Source organism: Morone saxatilis, unplaced genomic scaffold (assembly GCF_004916995.1).
Source record: "Morone saxatilis isolate NCDOM2014 unplaced genomic scaffold, NCSU_SB_2.0 Contig17, whole genome shotgun sequence".
Taxonomy (NCBI): Eukaryota; Metazoa; Chordata; class Actinopteri; family Moronidae; genus Morone; species Morone saxatilis.
Genome location: NW_023339729.1, coordinates 15,365,080 through 15,372,796, shown reverse-complemented (window position 1 = coordinate 15,372,796; position 7,717 = coordinate 15,365,080).

Here is a 7,717-nt window from a genome sequence, read left to right as displayed (position 1 = left end):
TATAAGGAGCTGAACTTTTATCACGTGATGCACTTTTTGGTGTTGGGTTTTTTTGTTTGTTTAATTTTTCTTTTGCTGAAGCTTTTAAATACAAGTAGTGGAAGTTATTTGTGGAAGTGGAAGTTATTAGAAATGCTAGAAATTTTTGTAACTTTTGTATGGTGTCTTGAGTTATTAGAAGTATCACAAAGTTTTCAGAAGTAGGCCTGTATGACGGAAAATAAGAGAAGCTGGAGCCTTAACTTCTTTTTTAAGCAGCCTAGCTGCCCATACACTAATCCAAATGTTTTATATGAAGTTTGTGACTTTTGTGGGTCAGCGATGAAACTCTTGAAGTCAGGATGGCTGCCTTGTAGTACAAGTACCCAACTTGTTGCTGCTTTATTTGTATTTTTGTTTAAAATATGATTTTGGAAGTCAGTAATGGCTTTGTTTATTCATTATTTTTTAATTTACATGTTAGGCTCTGTGTGCTATCAGAGAAACAAAAGTGGCTGAAGTTGTTGGTTTGGGCTAGTAGCAGATCCTTGCTCCACGTGTTGGTCTGTGCACCATCACCTGAGAGGGGTACATTGATTGGCCCTTACAATAAAAAGCACTGTGTAAGAGTGTGGTGGTGGTGGTGGTGTGTGTGTGTGTGTGTGTGTGTGTGTGTGTGTGTGGCACAGACATGCAGGGATACACAATCGCGCATGCACATATTTGTTCATATAATTGTTGCAGCTCTATCAACTTTTTTTTTTTTACATGTGTGTTATGAGGACTGTGGCCCTTTGAGGCGATAAGCAATGCAAGCTCTCTTTCTTCAGTTTCTTGTTTGTGTTTTGTGGCCCATAAGTTGAAGTTGCAGGCCGGTTCAGTCTAAAATAACTCTCTAAAGGAGTCTCTGCTTGACTCCTTCCTGCGTGTATCCATCGGTTTATTCAACAGGTTCATCTTCTCTAGTCCTATTCATAAAACAGCGGGGTCTGGTACAGCAATGGATCAGGCCATCGACCTTGTTATGGCACCCAATGGATATCACATCATTTCATAATGCTACCCGCTGTGTCTGCATTGATAAAACGTCGTTTGTCATTAAGAAACGGTGGACAGGTGATCCTCTCTGAAAGGCCGCTGTGCTTCGTGGAAATGCTTTTCTCCAGAAAAATGGGCTTAATGATTCCCCTGGTTGCCCGATACTAATACTATGCACAGTAGATGTTTAAGACAGCTGTTTTATTGGTGTGCAGACTCCATTTTTGTCACAATACTGTGACAAGGAGGTGTGTTCCGTTGCCGACACGATGTCTCACAATAAAAATACGTTAGCTTGTGCCCGGCCTTCTATGGAAATCTGTCATCAAAGAATGCCTATGGTCTGTAAGACAAATAATGCCCCCTTTGCAGTCTTTTGTGGAGTGGGCCTTACCCCTGATAAACAGTGAAAGCAATGGGATTTGTAGCAATTGGATAATAACCCTTTAACCACTGAGGAAATCAGAGTTTAAAGGAGGCCCTCCCCCTGTTGGCGTGTAAAGTCTTTAGGGCCCAGGGCCTATACCTACAGCCTCTCCATTTCCTCTCACTTTAAAATACGTGCTTGGGGTACAAAGGAGAGTCTGTGAGAATGAACATGGGTCTAATTTCCCCGCTCTCTCCCCCCCCCGTAGGTTGGCCGTGCGTAAAAGTGCGTAAGCCCGTCCTTTCCAATAAGCAGGGCCGCCATTTCAGTCACTGTCTGACTACAGGTGGGGCAAAAATAAGAAAAAAATAGACACAGATCACTTATATTCTGGTCTTATAGAAATGTTTGATCCCGGACCCCCTTATGATTTTAATATAAGCCTTCCCCCCTCTCCATTGTAACAATAAAAAACCCACAAGCTGGATTCCCTGACGCTCTCAGTCTGAGACACAGTTTTGGTTTTGGCCCATACTGTGTCACCCCGAACCAATCCTTTTAGTGTATGCGTACCTGCAGGTTGTTGATACTAAACCCTAGCATCAGACTTCCTGACTGCATTGTAAACACACATTATATATATTTTTCATTAGAAATATTGGATTTTCTATGTAAAAGTTGTTACCAAAACGCTTACAAAACAGACATTGAAGTCTGTGTAAAGTAAAGGCCAAATAAGCTTTCTGATGTTGCGGAAATCAAGAAAAAAAAAGCTGCGATAGAGAGAGATGGAGGAATGAGGAGAGCAAGAGGGGAGGGAGGGGAGAAAGAAAGAGAGAGATGACCTCACATGGCATAGCCTACTTTCGTTTTGACCTCAAGTGCCCCATAACACAGGACCAGGTCTGACTTTATGGCCAGGAAGGGCCTTGTACTCCATCGGACAGATGACAGACAGGTCTTTACCTGCATTATCATCGAGCCACATGATTACAAACAGGTCCATTTGATCAGGCCTGTGAGCGGGAGAAGCAGTGAGTGTGATTTACCTGCTCGGCACACAGTCGAGTTCCACCTCGGGAAGTCCAAGACGGTTCACTCTCCAGTCCATATATTTTATTTATTAGTTATGACTTTTATATTTTATAAGCAAATGAAAACTTAAGAAGAGATACGGGAGCTTTCTCATTATGTTTACAGTCAGCGGGCGTGTAATAAACGAGCTGGTGGAGTTAACATGCGCTATTAATTTTTCATTGCTTTTTCGTTTGGAGGCTCGGGCGCAAAAAGCAAAACAGCCGAAGCTTTCATGGTGGATGGAGGGAAGGGAAAGGAAGGGAAGGAGGGGAAAGAGGGAACACTTAAACAACAGCGTTGCCTCCAATTTGCCTCCAAATGATTATCACAACTCAACCACATTCTTACTAATGTTTAAAAAAGTATACACACACCCTCCTCCACCCCCCCTTCCTCCCTCCCTCCTCCCATCCTCCCATTTCCAAGGTAATGAAATATGGTAATGGATTTGGACCCCCGGATTAAAGTCGTCCTACCCTGATGGAAGTTTTCTCCAAAATTTCAACCCTAAAGCGACAACAATTTGTATACATGATTGATTGTGTTTGGATTTTTTAATTGCTTATGTATTTAATTTGCAAATCGGAGAGACAAGGGCGACGGCTGCAATTGACTTCTGTGGGGAGAAAAGCGCTCGTGTCTATATCTCAATAAATAAAAACAGACTCTGGCTGCAGAAGGAGAATGAGAACAATGAAAACGAAAAAAACAACAACAACAATATAAGCAACAACAACAAAAAAAGATATCGTTATGCTTTTTGCTTTGGAGTCCTTGTTTGGAGACCTCAGGAGCCAATGCAAAAATATTTATTTATTTATCTGGATAAAGAAAGAAATACAAAAAAGAAAAATATAAATGTTAAATTGAAGAATCTGTATATTGTAACATGCATATAAAAACAGCAAATAGCCAAAAATGTTGCACTTTGCAGAGCATTTTCTTCCAGCAGTGTCTTTGTCTGTATTCGCCTGCTTTTGCTCCTTTCGTTCATATGTGGCCTAAATTACAGGCCCAGGTTTTTGGTTGCATGATCCAAGTCTAAACATCTAAGTTTCAGTTCCTCAGCTGTATTCTGCTCCATTTGTTGTGTTTTTGTAATTTTTTTCTGGATAAAAACCAAAAAATCAATGTGATTTTCTGTCTGTCAGATTTGTATGAGGCCCCTAATTCATGAATACTTAGTAAAGAGATGTGAAATATGAATGAGGATTAGTGTGAATGTTTCAGGGTGTACTTTGCTGTCAGTGGATTAAAGAGCAGGGACGTGGAATCAATGAAGACTCCTGAAACCATATTTAATGTTGAGCACAAAGTGGGTTTAAACCACAGATACAGTGATCCCATATTGTGCATTAATATGCTTCCAAAGGCCTGGATACATTTTGGGTGTATTTATACCCCCACTGGACTGCTTGGGAGACTCTTAAGTTGAAGTGTGCTGATAGTAAAGTTCCTGTATGTCTCGTATTTGCGCTAATGTATATGTGAGTGCATGCGCGTGTGCGTACGGGCATATTGCCCAAGGTTGAACGCCCTCTCGTGGTTCATCCTGTAAACAGCCCAACCAAAAGAAGCCTCCGCAGAGAGAGCAGAGCAAAACCCAAAGAAACCCCCCCAAGCTTCACACTTTCTGTCATGATTTTAAACAGAGAACAATGACTGGAATCAGAAGAAATGTGTTCGTTTTAATGATATCGGTGATGTCAGAGAGTGTGAGCGCACTCGGGACTGGGAGGGGTACGCGCACGCCTTGACAGGAGGCAAGAAACCAATAATTGAAAGGAAGGAATCTACAAATAAAAACTGAGAAATTAAATAAACTCAATAATATCATACATTGACCTTTTCAGGATCAGATTCATTGCCTTAAGGTACATCAAGCCTGTAAGTCTTTAGAGGATACACCTTAAAACCAGGAAGAATGAGGTAAAGATTGCCATTGTTGCTGTGGTTCATTAGTGTGTCCCTGTGATTACCAGAGTCCTAAATGACATGACAGGTAGAGTCCTTAATGACACTTTTGTATTGGTAAGAATAGCATGATTATGTATCTCCTGTATAGCTCTAAATGTGTCTAATCTTAAAGGGTTATGCGTGCACACCGTGGAGCTGAAATGATTAAATGTCTACAAACAGGAAGAAGGGAAATAACACTTTTTAATTTGGCTCATGCTTTAGGCTATTTGTGTGGTTAATATTACAGGGGCGAGGCTTAGATATGCCCTCTCAAATCAGGTGGGACGAACATGTAATGAATCCCTCTCTCTTTTAGTTTGGAGAGTAAACGCGCAGCTCACCAATTGCATTTCATTAAAAAAAAAAAAAAAACCCGACACCCGTTTGGATCCTCAATCAATTAGGTAATGAATGGGAATGCATGTTTCATATGTTTTCTCTCTCAATTCTCCCCAAGCTAAAGATTTGTTATAACATTGTGCTGAAGGAGGGGAAATTATGCAGGGCCAATTGTTTTCACAACATTTGACAGCTTTCACTCCTGCAGGCCTACAAAGATGGTTAAAGCTCGTTTTGAGGGAAATATTAACCTTACACGTGTTGCCCTGAAAGGCTGTGCTTCCTATAAAATCTGTAAAATCTGCCTTTTTTTTCGGTTGTGTATTCTTTCTTATTTTTTTTTAACCTGGTTTACCCTGGAAGGTGGACAATTTGTGTTCCTGAGCATTCCCTCATTTATAAAAGCCTTGCTGCAACTAAGCCTCATTTTTTAGTAATACTCAATTAATTAGCCATTTAATATTGACATGAATAAATTGAGCGCAAAAGGGTATAAAGGCATTAAGTTTTTTACTTCGTTAATTGAAATTAAACATATGATCATCTACTCCCCGAGCCCTGCGTCGCTTCACCGGGCCTCCCCATTGGTGGACGCACAATACATTCGGGGCGTCATTGGCCCACGGGATTCTCACCGGCCAATCAGCGCGCTCCCCCGCCCGATTCTATCTGGGGTTGGCGGTGACGCGGAGGCAGAGCCGGCGTTGTGATTGGTCGGATCCGATGTGAGTGACGTGCAGCTGGCCGGCGCGTGTAGGTTAGGGTTCCAGGGGGCTGGGAGCGCGGGCGCTGTCCGCACGAGAACAGGTCCTGAAACGCCGCGTGCGCCACCGTGGACGCTGGGCGCGGGCAGCTTTTACCTCCGTGTGGTTGAAGAAACCTGTTTATGTACATATTTACACCCGAACCGAAGACATAAAAAACGACCTTTTTTGAATTTTGGACAGGACTGTTTCCTCTTTTTTTTTGTTTTTCCAGCGCGAAGAAATGAGCGTCCAAACTCACACACATCAACCGGGAGTCCAGTAGCTATTAGGTCTGTGCAGTGCGTCCTGGTCAACACACACACACACACAGAGAGAGAGAGAGGGAGAGAGAGGTGGTAAGAGTGACCAAGAGCTGCCTCTCGTTCACACCAACAGGATAACAACTCTTTAACATCAGCATCAGCAGCTTTGACTCGAACCAGAGAGCGTTGGTTTTTATTTTTCCTGCTGCTTAATTTCCTGTATTTTCTCCGTCTTTTCTGTTTTTTGTTGTTGTTGTTGTTGTTTTTTGTTTGTTTTGGCACGGTGGATATGAGACTTCAAGATGTGAGCACTCATGCGCTCTCACTCGCTTTATTGATGGGAGATTACCAAGTGTTAACGTGAAAGCAACCGCCGAGGACGATTTGTGACAGGAAGACGTGTGCAGCAAATAACCTGGAAGAAAGAATAACCGTGGATCTGTAAAGATTATTTTTTACATTTTTTTCCCCCAGCTATTTTTATTTTATTTTTGTATTTTGAAATATTTTCACAGACTGAAAGGAGAAAGTTCAGACCCCCCCCTCATCGGTGAAGTCGCAGTTCAGGGGTCACGGCCAGCGGACCGAGAAGCAAAGAAAAAAAGAGGGGGGGTGGAGAGGCTACTTTGTTTGCTCTCCATCATTTTTTTTTTGCCAAAGTTTTCAGCCGTTTTCTTTTTTCTTTGGACTCAGGCGACTCGGTGTAGACGAGCAGCTGAAGGAATGAGCACCACCGCTGTCGTTTCCCTCCTCTGGTTTTGGAGACGCCAGAACAGACCCGCTGTGGTGTCCCGTCCCCATGAGGAGGGAGCCCGTCTCTGATTCATATTTTTGACGCCATTTCTTTCTTCCCTTCCAACCTTAAAAAACCTCCCATTTACTATACTTTTCATACATTTTTTATAAGTTGGAGTCAAAGTACAACTTAACTAAACAAGTAATAAACCCCCCCTTTTAAATACAAGGGAACTGATACCCCCTGTTTTCTTTAATTGGAGGTCACAGTCTGTCAGTAAAGTGGCCGACTGAAGCGGGGTTGGTGGGGGGGGGGCGTCCAGTGGCATTTTTTAAGACCCCTTATATCGTATCGGGGCCCTGCAGCCCTATACCGTACCGATGGAGATTCACTGTAAGCACGACCCGTTTGCTGCAATGCACAGTAAGTTTACACGTTTATAATTTCCTCCATCTGCATGACCCCATCTGCTCTGAACTGAAAGGACCCCCCACCTCACCAAGTCTGTGTGCATATGTAATAATAACAGCGGAGTAGCACCGTGCACTGCAAAAAACATCCCTTCTTAGTGTGTTCCGAAGTCTGTTATTATTATTTATTTCAGTTCTTCGTAATGAAAGTCTCCAACAGTGTTGAAAAAAAATCTAAGAATTTGCACTTTGCGAATGGAAAGCAGATTTTTTGCAAATAACGTTTTGATGTTGAACTAATTTGCCTTTAAGATATTTACAAATCTCGAAACAGACTTGGTTTACAGTTTGACTGAATTATCTTTTTTCCATATGCACATATTTTTCCTTTTAAAAATAGCTAAACTGAGTGGGTTTCTCCACTTAATGACTTCTCCGGGGGCGGATATTTTTTGCAGTGTTTTAAATCTGGATACATGTAGAATTGTAGGCCCAAATTATATTATATTAGTATCATCCTTCGTTTGTGAATTTGCTATTTATCATTCCACTTTATTTTTGTGTCTTGTTTCTTGCAGTGTTATAGACCAATATATATATTAAACAGGTGTACATTGACTAAATTGGGCACTAGACTTGGAGCTGATGTGATTCTTTTAAAAATTGTGAAATGCATTATAATCAGGGAAATGCAGGCCAAGCCAACATTTTGTTGTATTAGCTGGTGCCTTGTGTGAGGCGGTTTGCTGTGTTTCCCTATTTGAAGGGAAGAGGAGGTGCAGGGGTCAGAGAGAGAGAGAGAG